At 38.9% G+C, this 26,547-nt stretch overlaps 1 protein-coding gene and 1 non-coding gene across 2 annotated transcripts in view; both read left to right on the forward strand.

Moving 5' to 3' along the window:
* The window catches only part of LOC6566919 (tyrosine-protein phosphatase Lar), a 99,754-nt gene that overhangs the window by 38,231 nt on the left and 34,976 nt on the right, over window positions 1-26,547 (forward strand). The window lies entirely within an intron of this gene.
* Window positions 25,757-25,923, forward strand: LOC6566920. The gene has a single exon (XR_047254.2). It is a non-coding gene; the product is annotated as a U1 spliceosomal RNA (small nuclear RNA).

The raw sequence follows: 26,547 nt of genomic DNA on the forward strand, positions 1-26,547 counted from the left end.
TAATGTGCGGTAGTTTATGGCCAGACTGCAACTTATAATTTACTACTACTGTCTACGGGTTGTTTGCGACTTGTTTGTTGTTGTTGTTATTGTTATTGTTAGTGTTAGTGTTATTGTTATAGTTGTTGTTCTTTATGGTGCGGGTGAGATTTGGGTTGGTTCTCGCAGCCCCACAAAATGTGTGAAAATTGCACGTGCCCAGGTGTAAAAACATATTTTGGTTGATATACACACACACAAACACTCAGGTTTTTGCATTTTTAGTTGTTAATTATGCCAGTTGATTATGCTTTGTGCACCCTGGCGCCAGGTAATTGGTGGTGCATTTGATTTGTGGCGGCTTGTAACGCTTCTGGCTGTAGCCGTCCCCATATACGATATGGTAGCACAGCCCACAAAATGAGGGGAAGTAATTAGTGTAGCTTAGCAGGGACTACAAGCTAGCGTTTGAAGGTAAAAGTGGCCTCATTTCTCTTTCCAGAGATGTCGACAGTTTGTGGGCGGAAAATTGCTATCTACATAGATATATATTTTAGGCAACGATATACTGATTTTTATTAAAATATTATTTTTAATCTTGTCGTATTTTATTCATCAGCGCTGAGGCTTCCAAGTATATTCTTAGTCTTTTTTTTTTTTTTGTATAAAGTTCACTTTGCTTACTGCCGCAAATATATCATCATACAGTAGGAAGTTTTTTATTTTGCCATGCCAGCACTTAGCCCCATGTATATCCATCATCTTTGTATATAGCCGTGCTATAATATGTATATATGTATCTCATATAACTCACCTGCAGCTGCACAAGCCCCAGCAGTCTTAACAATTAATTGCTTTATGTTGCTGTACCCGGAGGTTGAGGCATGTTGTGATATTTATATCGTCCTTATACACTAACTTCAGATATTAACTTAGTTGGAAAAATTTTAGAGAACAACAAATTTTGATTAGGAGAACCGATTCGAAAATTGGCTTCGGTGTCGGCGTTAGACACCAGCAACTTTTCACGGATAGTCTGCTGATATTTGTCATGTGGGCTTCTGGGTCATATTAAATTTATAAACTCGCCATAATCCAGTTGAAAGCACATATATGTGTACATACCTATATATACAACTAATAAATATGTATTGCAATTTACTACTGCTTTCCCCATTTTAAAGATATCTTTATCATTAATTCTCTCTTATAATCTATGTAAGGGTATACAAGCTACTTTTTAACCTAGCACAACTCAATAGACTTTTATTTTTTCGCTTTCGCTTGTTGGGTTAAAGTTTTTGGTGTGATAAATCTCAATGTAAAATTTGCAAGCAAACACACACACAGACACACATACACATATATATATATATATATATATATATGTGTGTGTGTGTATATATACAAACACGCAGACCTGCACAGCAGGCAGCAACGCGTTAAAATAAATGCTCCAATGCCAATAAATGCACAGTGACACGCCCACATGTATGCAGACGGAGTGGAAAAGGGGGCGTGGGAGTGGAGAAGAGTGGCGAGATCCGGCAAGTCGGCGCCAAGCACGTTTGAGCTTCACGTGGAAGCATTTTTAATCAAAATTCCCAACAGGCTAAAGCAACGCGAGATCAAAAACACTTGCAACGATATGTGTGATACAGTATGTCTAGGTGTGGGTGGGTGTGTGTATGTATGTGTATGTGTTGGTGTTGGTACTGCTCTTGTTGCTCTTATTACAACTCACCACAAAGCCGCCACTGCCACCTTGTGAACACACACACACTCACACTCACACACTTACACACCTGAAGGAGTCAGCGTTGTCGGATGGATTGCAACACCTGCAAATAACGTGACTCTGACTCTGCAGCTGGCGATATCTCAGATGCCTGCATAGTGGGCGTGGCAGCTGCAGTAAATCCGTTAGCTTGCAGTTTTATGCACTACCCAACAAAAAAGAAGTAAAAAATAAAAGGCACAAACCACCAACTCACCAGCAAACCAGCAAACCAGGAGCAAACCACTTACAACACAGCAGCAGCAGCAGCAGCGACGACGACGACGACGACGACACTTGCAAATTTTTTGACATTTGTTTTATGCAAATATCGAAATAAAGATTAGTCCGCGCATCGTTGCAGCGCAAAGGATATCTCACATATGCCGCCCACCCCCCGGCTCACGACCAGCACGGCGGATAAATATTCTTTGTGGGCGTGGCGCAGACACTCGCTTCTTCCCCCCAGTTTTGGGTAGGTGACTGGTAGGTGGCTGTGTTGTGTGTATTTATGTGAGAATCGTTTAACTAACTGGCGGCGTTAGTCGCTGCGATTTAGTGCTAATGTGGAACGGAGCATCCTCTCATACCTCATACACCTATCTCTCCGCCCCAAGCCCTGCAGCTTGGCTAGAGCGAGAATTTACTGTTTACAATTTGTTGGCTGATTGCATGCGCTTTACTAAATTTATTGCATGCTATATTTATTTTGTTGCTACCCCTTTTTCAACCGCCAAAGCCTTTTTCTCAGTGTGTGTGCATTTTTATCTCGTTGCGTACTTATTATAATGCCAACCATGCTGCATTATTATTTTCGTATTACTGCTTAAAAGATACAAATATGTTTGAGTCTCCGTCATTGATTACTTTATGTGATATACAATATAAATGAAGTGAAGAACCAAATAAAAGTAAAATGGCGAGCTTAGGCTAGAAAAGGTAGAATAATTGATTTGCTATTAAAAAATAAACGTTAATCATAAAAGTTCTTTAAGCTTGTTCTTGATATATTTTTTAGATTCAACTGGATGGCTTAGAACAATATATAATGGGATGAATTATGAAATAGAGAAAGATTTAGTTTTCTCCTAGAGAACGTTATGTGTGTATTTATTTCAAATCAAAAAATGAGGAATTTTAGAAGGTTATGTAATTAAAAGATGATCTCTGAACCCTTTCACTAAAATATTAATTAATTCCAAGTCTCTTATTGCCTTTTTAATCATCACAATGCCCAAGTCTAGACACATATTTTCAGCCAGTATTCCATTGTATTCTGTAAATTGCATTATTTGTGCAAATCTGCGTCTCAGTCACGCATAAGAGCCAAACAATTTGCTTAACAGCGGTGCGCCACCAGCTCCAACAACACCCAGCCACAACTGGCAGCCGAGCAAATACTTTGGCCTGAAAAGCTGGCCGACGCGTTGGCGCAAATAAATTATATTAATTGCCAGCAAGCCAAAAAACCAAAACAACAAAATAATATAAAAAAAAAATACCGTCAAAGTCTTTTTGTCGAGATTCATTAATCTCACTTTATAGTAATAAGCGGCTTTGGTGGTTACGGTTAGATTTCATTTGGGTGGGTATGGAGCTTACCTACGACCATTCGTAGGGCTTGATTAAAAAGGCCCCCAGGTCTCTCACTCTCTCTCTGAATCCTTTTCTCTATCCTCCCTGATTCGCTCTCTCTCTTTTTAACAGCTGCCTCTGCACTTGTTGCAAAGTCAAACGGCAAGTCGCACTTAGGGGGCTGAGCAAAAAACTTTATCCTTGCCATTTGCAGCGACCGCCCGCTGCGGCAGCATTGCCCCGTTTCCCATGCCCCGTATAGTTCATACTGCTGCTGCTTAGGTTTGTTCAACAGACAAACATTGACAATACACTGGGCGCGTTTAACTGGCCAAAGGAGTGACTGGGCGAATCCAGGACCATATTTGGGTCCTGTGGCAGCCACTTGGCGCCGCTTGCCGTTTGCCGTTTGCGACTGCCTAAAAAGTCATATTAATAATGAAAATTGTACAGTAGCGAAAAGTTTAAATGGGAAATTTTTGCAGCCAAGTAAGTAGTATGCCGCTGCTGCAGATTCAGTCAGCCCTGCAGCAATGCAGTGGCGCCAAGCTGTGTGCCCAGCATCCAAAAAGAGAACTGGAGAGAGCGGGATGGACAGAGAGGGCCACAACGAAGTGTGTGTGTACATGAAAGTTATTGGGCTTAGAGCGCTTTGCGCTTAATATATATGATATATACCAGAGAAAGGGGTAGCGAGGACTGGTGTTCTTAAACTTAAAATAAAGCTGCAACATGAAGTAAAACAAAGTTATGCTAATAATATGTATATGTAGTTGTATTCAAAGCTAGCTGCTGCTGTACATCCAACATTATGATAACGACCAGGAATTTGTTAAATATTTGCCGCATTCGTTGAACCCAACCTCAATTAAAGCTGGCATTTAGGAATTTTTCTCAGTTATTGTTGACAAAAGGCCAAGTTATTGAAATGAACATAATGCTGGTCAAGTTCAAGTAAAAGTTGTGCAATCACTTGTGGCTGATAAGCTCATGATAACGACATGGAAACTTGCTGACAATTTTGTGTAATGCAAACTTTCAGTTAATTTAATTAATTTCCTTCAAGTTTTCCCATTCATACAATAACTCATGACAATTCAACAGTTCATATATCAAGCGAAAATCATTAAATGCTCACTTACTCACTTAAATTTCATTTGACTTGTGCTAACAGAAATTCAAGTGCCTTGCAAAATTGCCAAAAGATATATATGTGCCTCATGGTTATATATGTTAGCAGCTACATACGAGTGTAGCAATAACTAAGCTCTGACTTGTTGGCATGTGGCTTGCTGGAAGGGAGTGTGAGAGAGAGAGAGAGAGGCAGCTGCTTGTCTCGCGTGTGTAACCGCACGTAACTATCAAAGCGACTTCGTCGCCAGCCAACGTCTTAAATTGAGTAACCGAGCACAGAGCGCTGCCACAGAAATATCATGTAATGGAGACCTGAGTCAGCGGCAGCCATAGAGAAACTTGGCCAGAAAATTGTTGCAAAGAAAATCGAAAAAAATTGATAGCAAGATTGATCTAAAAAGCAAATAATATAGTAGATGCTAAGAACTTTTATTCTGTTTGAGGTTTAGTGAAAATTAAAATTGATGTGCATCAAAATGAAAATTGGGCATTCGTCACAGGAAAATATGTATATCAAGATTACGCTACTTACCTTTTATATAATTTTAACAAGGGTGTGCTGAGAAATTAGATGCGAACTGTAAACTGGTTATCCCAAAGAAACCCAATCTTTTTGCCTTTCTTGAATTTTATTTAAGTTTATTGTTATTATTCTCGGTGAGAGCATTTCATATTCAACGTAGCCAAAGCACAATAACTTATATGACAGCCGCCTGCCCATCAATAGACGCTCACTACACACCCCCAGTAACAAAATCCCCGCAGCCATCCTGTCTTTGTCTGCTGCATGCCAAGCAAGTGCAAAGTTTGTACGGTATTAAAGTTTCCAATGTAATGACGTTAAATAAAATTGGAAGCGACTTCAAAAAATTGAACTTATATTGGCTTCCGAAAAAAGTGAAATTACATTTTACTCTGTACATGGAACACAGTGCGGGGATGGTATATATTAGATATCTGGTGTGCATGTAGAGGTTAAGGAGAATGCCATGTTTTACATTTGCCACATGCAATATTTCATGCTAGTTTCCCTCAATCCCACTTCCCTTCACACTTGAATGAAGTGGAGTTCATCATCATAACAGCAAACGATGCGCTGTGCAAGTGCAGCCGCAAAACTCGTTTGAGAAACGTTTTTGACGCATTGCAGTGTGGCCACCAAAATGGATTTGATGACTATGCCCGGGCATTTAGATAGGACGCCGGCGAGTGACTGAGCGAGTGTGTGTGCGAGAGAGAGAGAGAGGAAGTGAAATATATGCTAGAGCAGCATAACATTTTCTGCTAAATAGTTGGCATTAGGAATTAGACTTGGTCTTTGGGCTTAACGATAAATTGAAACAATTTATGGCTGGGAACTGAGGAATTATATGAGACTTTATTGCTAGGCAGGCCTAAGCTGCCTTGGACTTAATGTGTATGTCCGGCACGAGCTATAAGCTATGTTTATCTGGTGTGGCGATAAGCTAGCTACAATTAATGAACATTAATGTTGGGAAATTTTAGAAATTTTGTACGTTTCTTTTTTAGGTGATGCTTAGTGGAAAAGATTAAAGAAAATGCAGTCGAATAATTTAAATTTATTTTCAAATAGTTATTAACTTTGCTTTCTTGGTTTCATTGAAATCATATTTTTGTGTAAACCTAAACCAGATGTAATCATATTTGGAGTTATTTTGGATTCAAATTTTGTGACAAAAAGATAATAAAGATAGAATTTCAAAGAAATGAGAGTCCTGGTTTAGAAGCATGCTATTAGTTTTTTCATTTCGCATATGGTCTTTATCCTATAATACTTTGATCTAATGCAGTTCGTACATACTAAAGCTTAGTCCACAATGCTCCCTACTTTCGGTAGGCCTTATGAAACTTATGAAACTGCTATGTGTGATATACAAGAATGTCGTTTCATTGTGCACACAATGCCTGCTCAAGCATAATCACACAAACATACACTGGCATGCATTTGTGTGTGTTGTGCGTTGTTTTTGGACAAATTCTTAAAGCATACTTTTGTGGGCGCGTCGTCTATTGTTTGGTTTTAGCTTTGGCTCTGCCCTCACTCATTTTGCGTCGCTTTGTTTGGCAACTGCATTGCCGAGTGGCCTTTGTTGTTTTGCAGCAAACACAGTCAGAACAGCAACGGCAGATGCAGCAGATTTTGCTCTTAGTTTCCCCAATTTTTAAATAATAAATATGCAATGCATACGACTTTAAAATTAAACTGAAGAATCTAGTTGAGAGACACACTTTGAAATAGATTTTCTGCAATTCGACAGAGAGTCGAAAATGTCTATAACTTTATCAAAGATATTTCCATTTTTGGTACACACACACACACTCACACACATACACACACACACATCGTCGCTGCCTCACAGGCAAATTAGATTGACTGATGGATGTGGGTTTTCCGTGCGGAGGCAACTCCTCACCTTGACACGCCAACAAGAGCGACAGCAACAGAAGCACTTGCCCTGACATACGATTCCACTTGAGAGATATGTCTTTGTTTCACTCTTAACATTTATGTTCTCCTTTTGTTTGGCTATATGTTTATTTGTTTCGTCTCTGTTTGCCTTTTGATATCTCAACTTAGCGAGCGGCTTAGCTTCGCATTGTAAATCGGGGCAATTCATTCAGCGGGGTGTGTGTTTATTTTTGGCATTGGTGGGGTGGTTTTGAGGGTTCTTGTCACATGATATCTTGCGCATTGTGGTTGTTTATTTATTTTTTTCATTACACGTGTAACAAAGTTTTGCATTTGCTTTGAGCTTGTCTCACGCATTAAAAAGTCAGCAAACAAAAAAGGCTCAGCAACATATATCTGTTGTTTTTTTCCCTGTTGTTTTTTCTTTATCATTTTTTGTTTATTTGAGTTTTACTTATCTGACTGGGTGTGACTGTCAGGGGTTGTGCCCTCGGGTTATGCGGGGTCATCCTTGTCAACCAGTTGACATGTGGCATAAATCGCGTACAGAAAATTGAAAGGCGTTGCCAGCGGAGCGCTTGTATGCAGACAGAAATTCCAATAAAATGTTGAAAATTTGTTGAGTATGTGTTAAAATGTATGTAAGTTGGATATGTTTAACATGCACCACTCCCTTAAAATAAAGGAAATTAATCGAAATGAAAGAAATGTACAAATTTACTAAATAATTGATAAATTCTTCACAGAAATGAAGAAAAAAAACTCTGTCTGTGATATTTTTTTAAAAATTAAATATCCTACAAACTGTTCACATGGTAATATGGTAATATTAATCACTGTTCAATTTTAGTTAAAGAACGAACAAGTTGGCAATTTCGTAGCAAACCCAATCCCAAAAAAAAACATTTTAAGAATAAGAAAAAGCAACTGAGAACTTTGCTAGCTTATAAAAAACAGCTTCCACCTCATTTCCTTCCCACTTGTCTCTCACTTTCAATGGTTAGATTCCCCCTGCAACTTTCGCTCTCTAGATAAAAAAATGCATTTATCTTCGAACCTCCTGAACTTTCTGCTCAACTTTCCAAAAAAAAAAAAAAGGAGAATAAAAGTAAAAATGCTATCAGTGAAAGTAAAAATTAGTTTATATGTCAGATTTATCAGTTATGGGAGGATTTCGCTTAGTTGAGCATATTTCCAGATATTAAGCTGATGTGTTTTGCCTGATTAAACAAAGTGTTAAATGAGCTGCAAAAAAGGTATACGCGCTTTGACCAACTCTGGACAACGGCCATAAAAGCGGAAAAGGGCAGCAAAAATGCCAGCTATTTGTGTGTTGTTGTTGCTGCTATCACATATGAAATATCGCATAAACTAAAGCAAAATGTCAAACTTGCAGTCAGAGCGCAAATGTCAAAAGGGTTGACAGCGCATCAGCGGGGTTATGGGCGGGGCTTGGTTTCGCATGATTTACGACGGTCTATCAAAAATGGCGTCGCACAAAAGTATGCTTCACGTTTTTTTTTACACTTTTTGTTTTGTGTAATGCAATGCACAAAGCGAAGCAAAGCGGCGGCTGTTAAAAGTTAATCAGTTGTTGTTGTTGTTCTTGTTGTTGGTGCCAGATGAAAAATGGCTCAAATGCTTGGCTGACATTTCATTAAAATTAAAAAAATAGAACGAATGCCAGAAAGCGGGAGTTGAGAGCGACAGCATTGCCAACACTTACACAGTCAATTGCGCAAATCTCAGACGCAGCTGAAGATGCAAATGGAAAAAAAAATAAATAAAAAAAAAGAGATAGCAGTATATGAAGGGAATTGTTTTATTTTATTTTATTTTTTTTTTTGGTACTGTGCCCATATATTCTATGTATATCCTGCAGCTCGATTATAATTTAATCTAGTGTGGTATGTGTGACAAACTCACGATGTGCATGCGACGTGACACAGCCACCATTTTTCACAGCATTCCACTCTGCATATGCCACAATAGATCAGTGAGGTGAGGTGAAGCGAAAGGGGCGGTGGATGTAAGACACAGACGGGGTGAGCGCTAGCAATGGCACAATGACAAGGACTTGCAATGTGGCATGTGGCGAAATAGAAGTGTCTGTCATTTTTATAAATAACATTTGCCATATGTGCGACTACGAGTACGAGTACGAGTACGAGTGTGTGTGTGTGTGTGTGAAACAATTCTGGCAGTGTGTCATTGCCACTACAATCTAAAAACAAATGACAAAAATGTCAACAATTTGGTGCTGTTCGCATTGTCATAACGATGAGAAGCAACGACCCGTGCGCTGACTTTTTGCCGCTAGTGTGCTTTTTATAAATACCAATAAATATTTGCAAATTCCAACACCAAGAGAAATGCGTCGCACAATTAAAGTAATTGCTGGGCTGGGAGAAAGGAATTTCAGCTCTCTCCCGTTGTTGTAGTTTTGTCATTAAGCCTGCAATTAAGCCATTTATGCCAAGGCAGCACAAAAATGTTAAGCACTTGCCAGCCAGTCAACCAACCGACCAACAAACCAACCAAGTCATTCAGTTAACTTGGCCTGAACTTGAGTTTCGCTTATTGCGGGCTAATTAAAGCCGCTTAAAGGCAAAACTTCAACCTTCAATGATGATGATGATGATGATGATGATGATGATGATGATGATGATGATGATGATGATTGTAAGTAGTGGTAAGAGCTTTATGCTTTTGGCCTAGTCAGCAGCATTGTTTTTGGAATGTAAGCACATTCTTTGGTCTGTCAATACCGTTTGACTGTGTTCAGCTAATGAGTGTTATTCATGAAAAGGTAATCATTCAAGTTCAACATTGCAATTCTAATGACCAAAATAAGTTTTGTCCCAACCAAATCAACACTAAATTTAATATTAGACGTAACATATTTTTACGCATTTTTCTCTTGAAAAAATTCTTGTGGATTCATAATGCTATTTCATGTAACCTACTTAGTAACTGAAAAATTCTTTTGACTAGTCTGTCATTATAATGCGCTCTCTTACTTAAAGCGTATTAGCTTTGTGTAATTTAAATTCACATACTACTACCTCCTCGGCTTTGCCTTAATAACAATTAATTTTCGCAAGCATACTTGGAACTTTTCGACACCAAGGCAAGCAACGAACTCTCTTAGATTTCAAAGCTAGCCGACACAATTTGACTACGCTGCATTACCATACTTTTCCGATTATACCAAGAACAACTTATGGCAAACGCTTTGCCCGGCCAACTGAGCAGCAGCAGCCCCAACAACAAGTGAACAAAATGCAAGCCGCTTAAAAACCTTCCGCTCATTATAAAACGCAGCGCCGCACATCAACATCATCTGCTGCTGATGCCCCTGCTGTGGCACGCCTCGTAGGGGATCCACGGTGCAACAACAGCAGACTCCATGCAACGTTGCAACACATTGTGCTTTTCATATTTTTGCACAATGAACGCCGCTAGCCTTGAGCCAGCTGCAGACCTCAACTCAACCCCGTAAACAACCCTTCCGCTGCTTTTGCTTCTGCTTCTGCTGCTGCTGGTGCTGCTGTTGCTGCTGTTGCTGCTGTTGCTGTCACTGGCTGCTAAGTCAACCCGACCAAAAACCCCGGCACAGCACCTCGCTCCGTTGCAGCCCATCTTCTGCTTACAATTAACCTCAAAAATGAGTTTCCATTAAAAATGCCCCAGAGTCATCGATGTGTCCTGGGCGCGAGTGTATTGTATGCGTGTGTGTGGCTTGCAACATTTACTTCTTTTCTTGCCTGCAGCGGCTGCTGTTGCTGCTACTGCTACAGCATGCATTGTCCATCTTCATCTCTGCCTCCGTCGCCTCTGTTTGCGGCAACTTTACGACAACGCCACGTGACGTATGTTAAGCTGTCAGTTGTGTTTAATGTGCTGCAATCTTCCATAGTTCTTCTTCATCTCATTGTTCTTGTTGTTTTTTTACTTTTTTTTGTGTCCTTTTCTTGTTGGCTTTTCCATTTTTCCACGCTCGCTTCTTGCGGCTTTAGCAAGTAATTTTCAACAAAAAAAACAAAAATAATATATAAATAACAAAATTGAAGTTTGCATTGTTGGTACGTATTAGATAAACTACTAAAAGATAAACCCAGCTAAATCCAAACTTGATCTTTTTGCTGATGTCTTTTTGTCGAAACTGAGCTCTGCAAAAGATTTGTTGGGCAGTTGTAAAACTTTTTATTTAGACTACAAGAGGGGAAAGATAAACTTTTAAGTTACAAATCAATCGAATGCAAAGTGATTTTTTAGTTTTTATTGTGCATTTCGCATTTAACCTTTTTGAGATAAATATTTGTTCGATTTTAAACAAATATCTCTGTTCTTTGGGTGGACATCAATTGGGAATATTGTTTTCAATCTGGTTCGATTTCTTTATATGATGGTTTTTGGCCATACATACAAGCATATTTAAAGCTCAAAATGTATAAAAATATTTATTTTGTAGTCAATATAATATCTTTGACTCTTAAACTGACAATAAATCCAAATTCAACCCATCCCTTACTCCCTAACAAGAGTAGCCCTTCTATCATGTGCCAGTCATCACGTACTACGAGTTGCTAGTTTTTTTGTATTTTTTTTTGCTGAAACTTGATGTCTCGAATGCAGTCGCTGCTTTTTCATCTCTAGAGTCCTTTTTTGCTCATCCATTTAATGGCGCTGTCTGTAGCTGTGGCTGGCAGTAAATTAATAATTCCTCGACCTTAGCTGGCAAACAATTTAAATTTCTTTTGCCGTGGCAAAAACAATTAGACGCTCGATCACACTAATTGCTGCTGCATTAATCTATTGATTCGACACTCAGACACACACACACGTATATATATATATATATATATATATATATATATATATAAAGCAAACACACTCACATGAGCACGTCCCTTCGTTGTGGGAGTGTGGCGGAGTCTTGACCATTTTAAATTGAATTTTAAATTAATAAACGTTGCGGTTGCATCAAGAATTACAAATTTATACGCGTCGTGGTTGCTATCGTCGTTGATGCAATTGTTGTTTCTGTTGTTGCCGTTGTGGTTGTTGGCATCGTTGTTCTCGTTGGTTCCTGTCGTGCGCCAGGCATTGTGGCTAAATCTATGCACATTTTTTTTAGTCGCTTGGCCTTCTTCTATATTATGTTTCCTTTTCCCTGCATACCCTATAAACTGTTTTGTGTGCGGGGAGTTTTGCCTGTGGATTGGATGGATTGGCAGTAGATAAGATATATCGTTAAATAAAATGTATCGCGGACTAGCTTCGCTCTATCGATGCCTACAGGATATATGTGAGTTGCATATGCCTCACCGCAGTGGAGTTCACTTAATTCTTTTGTTGCATATAAATCTTGGTTTTGCCGACTCGTTTTTCCTTGCCACAGCCTTGCATGGCGGTTTGCATTTCTCTTCTTTTCTTCACATCTTTTTTGTATCGCTTTCTTTTTGTTGTCTTGTTTTGTTTGTTATGTTTTGCTTTTGTGGTTTTAATTCTATTTTCACTATAAATTGTTTCGGTGCGCTAACATTTTACAAGGCGGCGAACTGAGCGAGTGCTGTGTGGTGGGTGGATCGTGAAGCGTGCGGCGTATTACAGTTGGCTGCTGCCCGTATCCGTCCGTACGTCTTGTGTGTCCGGTGTGGCATGCAACTAATTACATTTGCATATCTATGGCCAAGTGGAAATACGGCACAGCCGATAGAAGCCCTAAAACTCATCTCAGTCTTAGCCAGAAGCAAAGGCAGTCAACTGCAGTTGCCCACAAAATAAAATAGAAAGAAAACTATTTTGTGGCGTCAAACATCAAACTGCGCACCGACTGTCGTCAGTCGCACAATCAGCATAATTATAAACTTTTGGTGGTATTGTTTACGCATCTGCCTTATGTCTATATAATGAGCAAACGCAACAACAATAATCTGAACAACAATCGACCAAACTTTGTCGCTCGCAAAGCAAGCAATTAAATATGCACTTGGCGACTGCTCTTCATTCTGTTGTATTTGCTTCTGTTGTCTGATTTTTATATGCAGCTGGACACGCCCATAAGCACGACTGCTTTTGTTGCGCTGCGTTGAGCATTTCGTTAATTAAACTATAATTAATTTAAGAAAAAACCGAAAGAAAAAAAATTGAATTTGCCAAGCAAAGGGAAACTCATCGCCCAACTCTCTTTGTTTGCTGTGCATTTGTTGTGCCAACAGCTTAATGTTGTTGTCATATCCTTGGTTCAGTACTAGTTGATGTTGTTGCTGGCATTTTCAATTAATTGTGTGCCACTTACCAAGTGGCTCATGCCCCAAGTGTGCATCAGACGCAGCATTAAAATCATTTCACCTCCCCCACATAAACCCCCCTACAGTGAATAGAATGAGTGAATTTTTTATATTCATATTTATTTTTTAAGTGATTGAGAACTTTATTGAGTGCTTAGTTAAACGTGGGTCTCAGTACAATTTATAAAAAGAAAATGGGTCAGAACTTTTTTAGGCAATAAATAAAATTGATTCCAAAAATATGATTCGATAATTTACTGAATTAACCAGTTTGTTAGCTTCTATGACCAATAAGAAATGGTATGGTCAGTAATTTCGATGGATTATATTTATACAAATATAGAATATATCAACCTTTTCGACTTCAAATCAAATGTAATAGGCTTCTATGGAGAGTGAAAGCAAAAAACTGTATACACTCGCCTAATGAATTTTCATGGAATCGCTAAAATATCTACAATCAAATTTGGGGTACTTCTGTTGGCCTTCGAACTGATCGATAAGTGCCGCACTTGGTCTAAATTCCCCATGGCCTTAGTGTTTCTTACTATTCCTGATGTCTGCTACAAGCGAGTAAATTAATCAAATTGAACTAGCACAGAATATAATTAAGACAGACCACACCTCCCCACCCTCCACAAATACAACTAGCTGGGGACATATATGAATGACATGGAAATTGGAGGGAAAAGCTAATTCTGACATATGCAACAGAATGAGGCAGAAATATTAATAAAGCTAAAAGCATGCGACCAATAATGTTTATAAATTTAATTATGTAAATGTTCGGCTATAAAAAATAACACGAGCAAAAACCGAAAAATAGCGAAGCACTGCGGCAAAAAAAGGCAGCAAGCGAGAACGTCAAAAAAAGCAGAAATTTAATAGATGTCAAGCACAAATTGAAATGCGAATGCCAAAACAGCGGAGTAAAAGCTAAATGCAAATATAGTAAAAATCGCTCGTTGATATATATTCAAAAGATAACAAATATAAAAAATAATAAAGAGAAAGAGAAAGAGAATGTTAAAGATAGACGTAGAGCGGAGAATAAGAGGAGCTACGAACTGTTGAGCCCATCACAGGGTGAGGCTGAAAACTCGACTCGCATATGAAATTAATTAAATTTGTTGTGGATTGTCAGCGCGCGTTATACATTTAATGTGTCTGTTTTATGGCTCCTACCTACGCAGACAGTGGCAAAAAGAGCGAGCCGGATGGCTAATAAAAACACAGAGCGAGAGAGAGAGATAGAGATAGAGAGAGAAATGTATGTATGTAGTACAAATATGTATGTATATCTGTGCATTTTTGCATTTCCGTTTGGTTATTAGTTTTTCTGCGGCATTTCCGGCATTTTTTATGTGAGCTCGTTTACATATGTGTGTGTGTGTGTGTGTGTGTGTGTGTGTGTAGTGGTTTATATGTGGAAATCAAGGCACTGGCTTGTTTTTATTGTTGTGGTCATGTTACTGTCTTAATTTAACTTGCAGCCGTTAATTAAAACAACAATAAAGCCAAATATGCAATGAGCTCTATATATATACAGGTGTGTATATGCAAATGCTTTATGACCACTCTTGACTTTTACTGCTTCAGAAGAGATTTGAATGCGAGTGGATAATGCATTCAGTTAGCTTAATTATATTTTATATATCTATTTGATTGTATTCATACCATCCAGCTGTTGTATTCCGGAATCGAAATCGAGAATCATTAATTTATATTTTGAAATCATTTCCCAAGCGATCAATTTTTGCTTAATTTATTTTTGAAGTTTTAAATGTTTTTTGTTAGACTGGCGTATAAATCGTAAATGAACATAAATTAACAATGATTCAAAGAGTATATCAGTGCGAGAGCGCATCAATTAAAAATAAAGTATTTCCGCGTTGCTTTCACACTATTTAACAATATTTAATAATAATGAAACACATTTCCTGTCAAACTTTATAGCGCGTAGCTTTTGTGGTGCCACATCCCTGAAAGCAGGCATGCGGGCAGAGTTGACAACATGTGTCGAAATGACACAGGTAGGTAGCATTACGCATTTACTGCCGCTGCCGCTGTCCAGCGGCTTTTATACATTTTATGAGTATTTTTCAAATAAATAATATATACGCTCACTCACAGACAGACTCTCGTTACCAAAAATGAGCAATTATATGTACTAAAATGGTCGATGGAATGGAATTCGATGGCGGAGTCGTTTCACTTTTATTACGTAAATGCAATTACGCAACTTTATGCGAGTCTATTTAAATGTTTAACATGTCATTTACATATGAAAGATTTAATGGCAGCGCGCATTGAATTGAAATTGCAAACCCACAGTGGGGAGACGCAGGGGGAGTCGCCACGGTGAAGAGGAGGCCGGGGAGGATAGAGGAGGAAGAAAGGGGAGCAGGGACAAAAAGCGTAACAATGAGCCAATTAAAAGGCTAACAGTGTGCGCCCAAAGTTTTTTAATTATAACTTTAAATTCAAAAACATTTAAGCCGAATGCGAATGCAAAACGCATTAAAACTCCTGTTTGTTGCCCATAAAAGTGTGCTATAAAGCGTGTGCGGATGTGCGGATGTGCAGATGACTCACAAATACATACACGCATGACCATTGCGGCAGCTGACAATGTATTGGCCTTGTAAGTGTAAGTGTAACTGTTTCTTTTTTGTTTTGTTGCCATACCCTATAGACATTAAATGATGCAGGAAAGGGGTATATTCTCGAACAGCATTTGAGTTAATTACAAATATAGATCCTTATCTTAAATGTGATTGGTAGTTATAGTACATACTGCTTACTAACTTATAAATAGCATATTGAAGATTGGGTATGGAGTATGTACTAGTCTCTCTCTCTCTCTCTCTCTTTCTTTTTCTCGCTCTCACTCTCTCCCGATGTACACTCTTTTTTCGACTCGAGATCATACTTGGGTTGTAGTTGTAATTGTTGAAGTTGGTCTTAATGGACGGCATTGTTAATTGTGTGCCATAAATCTGGGAACTCATTGCCAGTTTTTCCCATTTGCGCTCACATAACGCATATAGTCAGTCGTCAAGTCGTATAGTTGTATATACGTATATGTTTTATATCTCCCCGACTACCTTTCGCCCGGATTAACAAAAAAAAAAAAGACAGCAAAAAAGGAGTAAAGCAAATGCGAGCAAATAACAAACAGACGAATGGCCAGACAAAATAACATGTTACATGTAATTAATTTCAAATTATTTATACATGAACGCGCGTTGCCCCGTAAAACGAAGCTAACAAATAAAAACAACCACGAAAACATCGAAAGAAAAAAAAAAACAATTCAGCACAGCCTGCGGCATTGTTTGCACTATGCATTGTGCTCAATTAAAGACTGACCATAGGGGCCAGAAAGTAAGGCAGTTAATAAAAACTGGCGAATAGTTGGAAAAGGCACGTTTTGACTGAGTTTCAGATGCTCTACGAAGCTGGATAGCAAATGAGATTAAATGAAATGGATGAATAGCTATATTATCTGTCTTAGCACTTTACTTATTTATTATTCAGAGTTTCTTAGTGCAACTGGCTGGAATAATATGTTGATATGCTCGTAATATTAAATATATTTGCATTCTTTCCGTACTTTCACTTGTACTTAACTTTCGAGTCGAGACTGTTTTTTTCTTTTTGCTTTCCTTTTCCTTTAAAAAACCACCCGTAATTATGGTAAATTTTAAAATGCATACACAAGAAGCTTATTTAAATTTATTACCTCGCTTTAACTGTATTTTCACCTGAAACAACTTCCCATTTAAGCTCAGATTGTAACGCACGCCTCGCCACAGCTAATATGCCCCAACCCCACTGATTCAGCATTCCCCTGTGTAGGGCATAAAATGGTAGCCTACAAGGTCGTAAAGTCGCAATAGCGCCTTTTGCTTTGGGGTTTCAGCTTGAGGTTTAGGTTTGGGTTTTGGCTTTTGGGCTCTGGGCTGTGGTCTGCGTCACTCTGCGCTTTCTCTCTTACTCATAATGGCAGTGACGAGAGGCCGCAAAGTATTTATTTGTTAACTGGTTTAATGACGCCAGAGCCAAAACAGTTGCCAGAGCCCCATAAAATGCGTGCCACGCACTTTAAGCCACAAATGCAATTGCTGTGCGTGTGCGTGTGTAAATCATAGCATTTTGGCTTTAAGCGTTAAACTGCGCAGCATTAACTGCCTGCTCCCCTGCTCAGCAGGCCATCCCAGTTACTCGCAGGTAGCTGCATCAGGAGGAGACAGTAGGTGGTGTCGAGGGAAGCAGCTGCGTTCCAATAAGCACATAATTGAATTCTGATCATAAATTTGCATTATGGCTGTGGCGCGTCGGTTTCTAGAGGCTTCACATTGCTTTGCATTGGTCGGGGTTCGGTTTGGTCTGGTTTTGGTTTCGTGTGGTTTTACCAGCCACAACGATATAATTTTTGGTCATTTTTTTTTTGTTTGTGCAGTGTACGCAGCACGTGGCTTATGGCATAATTTTACCCCAAACGCACATTTCAGATTGTGGGCCCAGCGCCAGGGAAGATACTCATAAAAACGTGCTGCCACCGAAAAAAAAAAAAAAAACAAAATGAACGCGCATCTGGATGGATGCCAGTGTTGAGAGTTGAGTTAAGTGCTGGGGAGGGTGGGCGGGGGGGGTACTGTCATAAAATGTAGCGATTTATGGTTGAAACACCTAAATAACAATGGACACTGGCCAGGCGCCAGTTGTGTTAGCCTGAGGTGAGGTGAGCTTATTGGGAGTTGAAAACCAAGCAGCAATTTATGCAAATGCATAATATGTTTAAGCTATGCCAGATACAATTGGGTATATTAGGTTATGGTAATTATTGAAACACATTACAAACACACATTACATATTATTTCGGTTAAAACTTTACAACACATTTATCACAGCAATAAGTTAATTGCCTAACTGCTTAAGCCAAGTTCCACTTGATTTATGAACAAAGAAAACAAATTAGTGACTCAACTTAAGAGTTGTAAATACACAGAACATGTTGACCGCACTTTAAAAGCAAAATATGTGTATGTTACATCCTATTCAATCTAAAATCTTTACAGTATTTAAATCCGAGTGCCTTTGCTTTTGGCAAACAACAATAGGTTGACAGTGACAACGAAAACCAGAAACCAGAACCAGAACCAGAAAACAGGTTAACAACTCCACCTTCGAATATAATCGATACACAGTAAATGAGTTGTTAGTCTCAACTTAAGGGCTTTCAATTCAGAAAACAATTTTACAAGTCCTCTTAAGACTTCCAAACTCAGAAACGAGATGACAGGTGTACTTTACTATTTTATACTCTGGATCTCTCAATACACACAACAAACTAGGAGCCTTAGCTCCAAAGTTGCCTATACAAATTCCGAATTGCTTTTAATTTATCATGTCTATTGGCACTTCTTGCCACTCTATATTAATTAACTCATAATAATATGGACAGGAATCTGAACTCCATTGAGATTATATGTAAACAAGTGTAAATTCACTTTTTGTACTTTCAGCTCAAGTTGTTTGCTTTTGTAAATGTGTGTTCAATGTGATATTTCTATCGATCCATCGAGGTTGTTATTCAGATATGTAGATGCTTTCAGTTAACTCGCTCACGGCCAGGCATTTACTACAGCTGCTTATTCCCATAATATAAAACACACACACACACACACACACACACAGTTTACTATTATTTATATTTTAATTTTCAAGCTCGTTGACTGCACCAGCAGGTGTATAAATATATGTATGTATGTGCATATGCATACGTGTGAGAGTGTGATATAGTTAAAACATTTTATTGCCGCATATGTTTATCTAATTGTTTATCAATTTCTTGACTTGCGGCTAACATCAACAAAAACACGCACAGTCAATATACCCATCAATCTATCTATCTATACATGCATCCATTCATATCCACATTTGGGTGTGGGAGGGGGCGTGTTCATACATTTCGCATTGATTGTTTTCAATACCGCACAACAAATGTGCTTGTCAAAAATTAATCACTTGCTCTTAGTAGCAAACACCCCTAACACATCCATGCCAGATACATATATACATATACTAAGACAATGCCTGTTACACGCATTTATAATTGAATTTGACGTTTGTTGTTGTTGTTGTCGTTGTTATTGTTGTTGTTGCTCTTGTTTTGACGTTCTCTGTCCAAGTTGGCAGCTCGGCAATCGATGGGCTGTGGGTGACGAACGATGTTGGCAACTGGCAGACGCCCGAAAGCACGCAATTTATTTTCATTTCTCTAATAGACTTATTTAGGAACCAACACACAAACACACCTATAAGCACACACTCATTTATATATATATATATATATTCATGTATATGTATACACAACACTGGCTGCCAATACGCGTGTGTTTCGTGATAAATTATTTGTAATTTATTAATTTATTTATTAATTTTTCCGTCTGTTTTGTTTTGTCTGTCTGCGTCGTTTACTCTCTCTCTCTCTCTCTCTCTCTCTCTCGTGTTCTCTCTCTGTTTTTATCTCGCATTCTCCCCCTCTGTGTGTTTTCCTTATGTGCTTGTTAGGGCATATTTGAACTTCAGTCACGATTTGCCAGAAAAGCAGCTTATTTTGGAACCCAATAACTACTTTATGTCTCCGTTGGATCACATACCAAATTTGGAAAGAAGTTCTTGCATAAAGTAAATATATGCATATGAGAGAAATTAATTCCATATTTACTCTATGTTGTTGTCAACTATGTTCCCAATTGATTAAAAAATAAATTATAATTATTAATATATTTGGATGACATCCGTACAAAAAGTAAAATTACAAAGCGCCCATTCTCTTGGATTCCCAACAAAGCATTAATTTATATATCACGTCATATTTATTTTCTGATGTTCATAATTTTCTCGCAATTATGTAAAAAAGGAAATACTTTCGATTTAAAAATATTTCAATAGCCTCACAACTTGAAATTCTTTTCGTGAATTTTATCCTGAAAGCTGTGCAATTCTTTAAAAAAAAATCAGATTCAATTAATAATACTACCCCATCCTTTTAATGAGTTTTATCCTGAAAGCTATACACTTCTTTAAAAAATCAGATTCAATTAATAATACTATCCCTGGTAAACGATAAAAAGCCAAGAGTATTCACAATATGTATTTGCCATTTCTTTTGTGGAGCTTGCTTCGCATTTGACTTTAACTTTCTGGTTTGTTGTGGTAGCTCATTAATAAGGTCAGCAACAAGGTGAAGGTGTTTATGTTTCGCACTGTCTTAACTTGCTTTCCATTCTTCTATTTTATTTTATTGTATTGCATGCTAGGCGGCGTTTAATGGCCCCGTCACATGCGAGTCACCAGTTGTTGTCGGGCTTGTGTTGACAATATAAATGGATTTCCAATGATTTATTATTGCATTAGAACGCATTAGGTAAACAGCACAGCAGCCAGTAGCTGCCAGTAGCTGCCAGTAGCAGGAAATGTTACTTACCCAGAACTTGTCCATTTTTAGTGACGCATCTCCGCTAGTCCTCCCTTCATATCCTGCACAGACATTTGTTTCAGCCGGCTCAGTGTGCAGTCAGTGGAAATGCATAAAAATGAGTCATAAGTTTAAAAATTTATAAAATGCGCCAGCGCATAAGTGCCAGACAAGAGACTCCACAAATGGAGGGGGCGCTTGTAGGCGTGGCTGTGCGGAATTTGCAACATTTCTTGTAACATTTTACTGCCCAGCAAGCAGCAGGCAGCATTATCAAATGTCTACGACAAGAAAAATTAAATTAAATTGTTGTGAGTAGTCAGTGCCAGTGGGTTTGCAAACCGAAGCTGGATGTAGAAACGAGAAGGAAATAGTAGAAGATGGGAGGATGCTATATGTTAAAATAGTCTTCGACAGGCACATGGCCTGGACAGCGAAATTGAAACGCCGGCATCTAAGACGACCATCTTCCGGGGCCGCAACAGGAGCGAGCAGCAGCTCCAGCAGCAGGATTCGTAATGCAAACTTAATAAGATGTATGCCTCCCTCTGTCCCCTCCATCTCAGTATCCCGATCCGTCTGGCAGTGCATGTCGTCTGTCAGTGGATACACATGCAACTATCACGACTGCACTGACAGTTAGACAAACAGAGTAGAAGAAGTCAGTTGGTCCGTCAGTTTATCTGTCGCCGTGCCAGATATAGAAACCCTGCGATTGAGAGAGAGCGAGAGAGAGAGAGAGAGAGCGACACAGAACAAGCGGACAGCTTGAAAAGTCAGCAAATTTGTTGGCCCAGGCAAGTTGTTGCCATATAACTGTAATCAGTAAACATTTTATGTTTGGAGCTGTAGTGCATTTTGTATTAAACATCATGATGTGGCTTCCCTTCAACATACATACACATATGCCAACAATGAGAACGTGCTTCCATCTGCCAAATGAGTGTAGCCACATTTAGTGTATCAGCCAAAATCATGCACTCAATCAAAATTAAACTGATAGTTATAGGTCAATACTTGAATACACAATATGAAATACAACCTTAAAAAAACACAAGCACATATCTTAAACCATATGTTAAAGATCGTATATGGGTTCAGTCTACATAATCCGTAATGATTCAATAATCATTTGTGCTATTTACCATTATTATATTCTTGAGCCCCCGAGCATTAACAATCTCTCCATTTAATAGTTGTTTTATCTTTTTAGAAATATCATACAGCATACACTGCAAATCTATCAAGCACCAAGAATACCAAAAAATTATTACATTGAATTGTTTTTAATCAATTTTTCTTACTTGATTTCGCATCCGTAACCAATACTCTTTTTCAGCAACTGCTTATATTTTCTTGTGTTTTTTCGCAGACTTGCAACTGAATACCAGCTTATGAGCCACTCAAATAGTTGTTACGCTGTGTATCCGTCTATTGTAAGCAGGCCGGCATTCATCCGATATTCACAATCAATTTTGAAGCACACATACGTACATATATATATATATCTATTAACTGCTATCATTACGATCTACTTAGGCAGTCTTTATGGCCCACTCAAGGGACCCTTCTGTGCGATTCAATTGTTTGCTGTAAGCGAAGTCGAACTCAGCTCAAGTACTTGGCTGTATCACATATGGATGTATGTATATGCGATATACAACGAGAGCCGGGCTGAGAGACAAGTGGGAGCGACAGCAATTAGGCAAACGTTGGCCCTTCATTAGGCTGATCAATGGGCTGCTTTATGTCACTAGTGGGCAGCAGGCAGCACTGACAGTAGGCTGCATGCAGGAGAAGGGGTCGGCACATGTGCCATATCCTTTTTGTCAACAGGAAGTGTTGACTGGCCACAAATTTGCCAGCATCTTGCGGATGCAACTTTGTTATATCTTCATGCTTTTGCTTTCGCTTGCTTTTCCCTCTACTACTGCTTCTAGTTTGGCTTCGGCTTCGGCTTCTGCTTTTTATTTTTTGTTGCCGCTGGCACTTGCGGCTTTATTGTTGGCATTGTCTAACATCTTCAGCAAGTTGCCTTTTTTTTCCAGGCTGCTGCCACTAAAAAAACGGTTATTTACTCTGCTTGTAGTTGCCGCAGGCTCGCTGCCACTGCCACTGTCACTGCCTAGTCACATACTTTTCACTCTATCCGGCAGATTCTCTCTACCCTCTCCTTTGCTCCTGATGCCAGCTTTGCCTGTGTGTGCCTACTTAACACAATAAACACTCAATTTTCAAGCATGTTTTGTTTGGGATTTGTCAGAGATACTTCTTGGCACACACACACACCCTGTGTTGAGGAGGCCGACAAGGCTGCTGGTTAGAAACTTTGCTAAGAAGCCCGCAACTGTTTGCTTAGGCAAGGCCCAAGCCGAGGCCTATAAATACATTTTAATGTTGCGACAATTGTTGACTGCTGGTGCTTTGATTTGTTTTCAATTGCTGGCAGCAAAAGTTTTTGGTACAATACCCAAAACTCGATAAATGGAGTGCAATACGTGTGCAAATGTTGGGTGTTTCCACTAGTCAGCAGCAGATTGCAGTAACCATTTAAAATATTTTATAAAATAGTAAAATACAATCCACATATCAATTTGTAAGAAATTCATTCAAATATATTACACAAGATATTTCTACTTGCTCCCTAATTAATAAAGAAAAAATCCCTTAATGTTCCCAATAAATTATAATCCATACTTTTGTCATCTCAGCTCTTTTAATAATTTAACAATAACAACAATTCGATGCAAATGCCACAGCTAATGCTAATGCTCGCAGATGCTGACTAGTGGGAAAATGGCATTTTGTGAGAGACTCGCAAGAAGCAAGAACCAGCAAGAAAAGTCGACCCTTGCTTGGCCCCAGTTACGGAGCTGGTATGAAAAAAGGCGCCTCTTATCAATCTTAAAAATGCATGAATAATTAAAATATGTAAATTTACTTGTGGCCAGTTGCTAGTTGCCTTAAAGGCACAAGTCCAATACCGAGACCAAGCAAGCCCAAGTCCTGAGTCGAAAGTCACAAAGTCTCTTTAAACTGAGTTCACAGTAATTTTTGTTCGCCGTTCTTGTTACTGTTTCTGTTTTTCTTTTTGTTTTTGTTTTTGTTTTCTTTTTTTTCTGCCTTTAGCTTTTGGCGTCTGTAAAATGCTTGCTATACCAACACGAAGGTAGCTCAAACATTAAGGAACTGTGAAGTCACTCAGAAGTGCCGAAGATGGGATACACTAATATTAATACATTTTTGCCATATTTAAGATCAACTTCATATAAATGGAATCCGGTTAATATGTGTATCGTCAACACCAACTTTTCGATCGACGGCTCTCATATTTATTAGCTGTACAAAAGTGAAGCAGATGTATCATATTTTTATCTAGACCTTATGTACATAATGGATTTCGAAAAATGCCTCCATTACATGTCTCTTGACAAATTGTTAATGCCCAAGGGCAGGGTATACGAGCCGCCCAAACGCCTCCCCTCCATCCAACCCGGGTGGGTAAACAGCATATTTATCAGAGTAAAACTGAGACAGAAAAAACGCGGTGTGAAAATGCGCCTTTGAAAGTGACTCAATAATGCAAACACCTGCCATCCGAGCCCATGGCTTGTATGTGTTGTATGGGATATCCTACGCTCCTTGCCCTCTCCTCCAGCCCACAGCTCCACACACCCTCGCGAGGGGGGTCAGTGGCATCTAAAAGCAGACAACATGCAAATAAAGCGCTTTATGTGCCGCTGCTTTTGTGCCGTCTAATGATGTTTATCGCCGTCAAGACACTGCCAACACTGTATTGAGGAGTGAGCATGTTGCTGTTGGTATTACTGTTTGTATGTGTGTGTGTGTGTATGTGTGTATGTATGTGATCCCAATAGAAGTGAAATGAAAGCAAAGTGCGACCAGGTGGAGCACTCGACACGACTTTGCCTTTATTAGCTAATTCATTAAAAAGCTGTCGCCAAACTCAACGAGAAATATGCAGCCTGTCTCTTGTCTCGTCTCCTGCCCAAATACATTGTTCGCACATTTTCCAACACTTTTCAGCAGCAGCAACCACCAACAAGCAGCAGCTTAATTGAAATGCATGAAAAGCCGCATGAATTTGGCAGTCAACGACAGCAGTGTACTCCACTTGTCCATCTCTCTCTCTCTCTCTCTCTCTCTCTCTCTCTCTATCGCTCTTCCTCTCTCTCTCTCTCTCTCTGTCTGGCTGCTTGGCTTTATAATAAATGTACACTCACACGCATCCAGCACGCATTGGCGCGTTGCATTTGGTCAACGTTCGTTACTCTCCCCACATACCCTTTCACTTCATCGATGCCTCTCGTAACACTGCAAATGAAGTGTTCGACCGTTGTCCAGGCCCTGAGTTTTCACTGTCCTCTGCATTTCGAATTTTTCATTGCATTTTCAAAATTGGCGACGCATAGGCAACAACGACAAAAACAAAAGCATGCCAATAGGGTCAACTAAAACAACAACAACAACAGCAACAACAACAGCAACAATAGCAATAGCAATAGCATCAAAATCAACAACTTTAGTCTTTAACAGAAAAGTCGTTAAACCAGCGTGTGGTGTTTGTGTGTTGGTTTGCTGCTACCGATAGTGTTGGTGAATGCCACTAGTTGGTCATGGTGCAGTATTTGCGCTCCACTGCTACTGAAAAACTGCATATTTTTAGTTTAGAACAATGCCAAATATTTGTCCATACACATAATGCTTTAAGAGCACCCACAAAATCAACAGCGCCACTTTAAAAAGGGTACACAATATGGCATCCGAACCAGCAAATTCGTATAGAACCTACAAAATAGTCATAAAGCCCTTCAGTTAAATTTCGTAATTAATGTGCAACCTAGACTTAGATAACATAAAAACAGTTTTAAATATTAATTTACTTTGGATTCCTAATAAAACCCAATCATCTACAATTTTTCCATATCAGAGTTAATACCTCTACTCCTGCAAGAATCTACTGCCTACATCAAGGCGCTTTAGATTTGAACTATAATTTCCAAACGGTTCTAGCAGCTGTTGCTTAATAGTCCAAGAGATGAGCCGACTGAAGCATACTTACCTGACGTAGAGGTTAACCGTGATCACCAAGGCGGTTCCTCCGGATTGAGACTCTGCCATTGCACTTTGAGGTGGGGCTGACGTCTGCGATTATTCCTAATGCGAATAAATCGTGCGTGAAATTTTTGGTAGCCGGGAATGGCGTTCGCGCCGTCCCGACAACAAATAATAAATCTAAAGTTAATTGGTTCTATTGAATGTGGAGTGCATAACTTTGTAGTTTATACTGGATCTAGCAATGAAAATAATGTGTTGCATCAATATAGAGCATAAATTTAGCACTAAATTCGTAGCACAGATGTTTTCCTTTTTAAGTTTATAAATCGATTTTTTTACCAATTTCTACAATAAAGAAAAGTTTGGTTGCAATATACACATGTATAGATATATGCATATGTGTATGTGTACAAATGTTCAGAAATGTGCGTCATGGACTTGCGATTCCACTAAAATTTTATATCTCTTGACTGCAAAAAATCTGTTTTTTCTCTCGCAGTTAGCACTACTTCATGTTTACCCTCAGCATTTGTGTGTTGTTTGTTCGCCTGTCTTTCTGTATGTCATATTCTCCTTTATTCCGCAACTCACATGCATGTATACACACTCACACACACACACACACACACACACACACACACACACACTCGCTAAGCAAGCAGAACACACTTTTCTGCATTTGTTTAATAAAAAGTTTTATTTGTTAATTTTGGCGCAGTTTTCAGTTGGGTTCTGTGTTTTTCGTTATGCATTTGTGAAGAAGTGGCGCTGCAATAATAAATAAAGC

Source organism: Drosophila grimshawi, unplaced genomic scaffold, assembly GCF_018153295.1.
Source record: "Drosophila grimshawi isolate 15287-2541.00 unplaced genomic scaffold, ASM1815329v1 contig_1377, whole genome shotgun sequence".
Taxonomy (NCBI): domain Eukaryota; kingdom Metazoa; phylum Arthropoda; class Insecta; order Diptera; family Drosophilidae; genus Drosophila; species Drosophila grimshawi.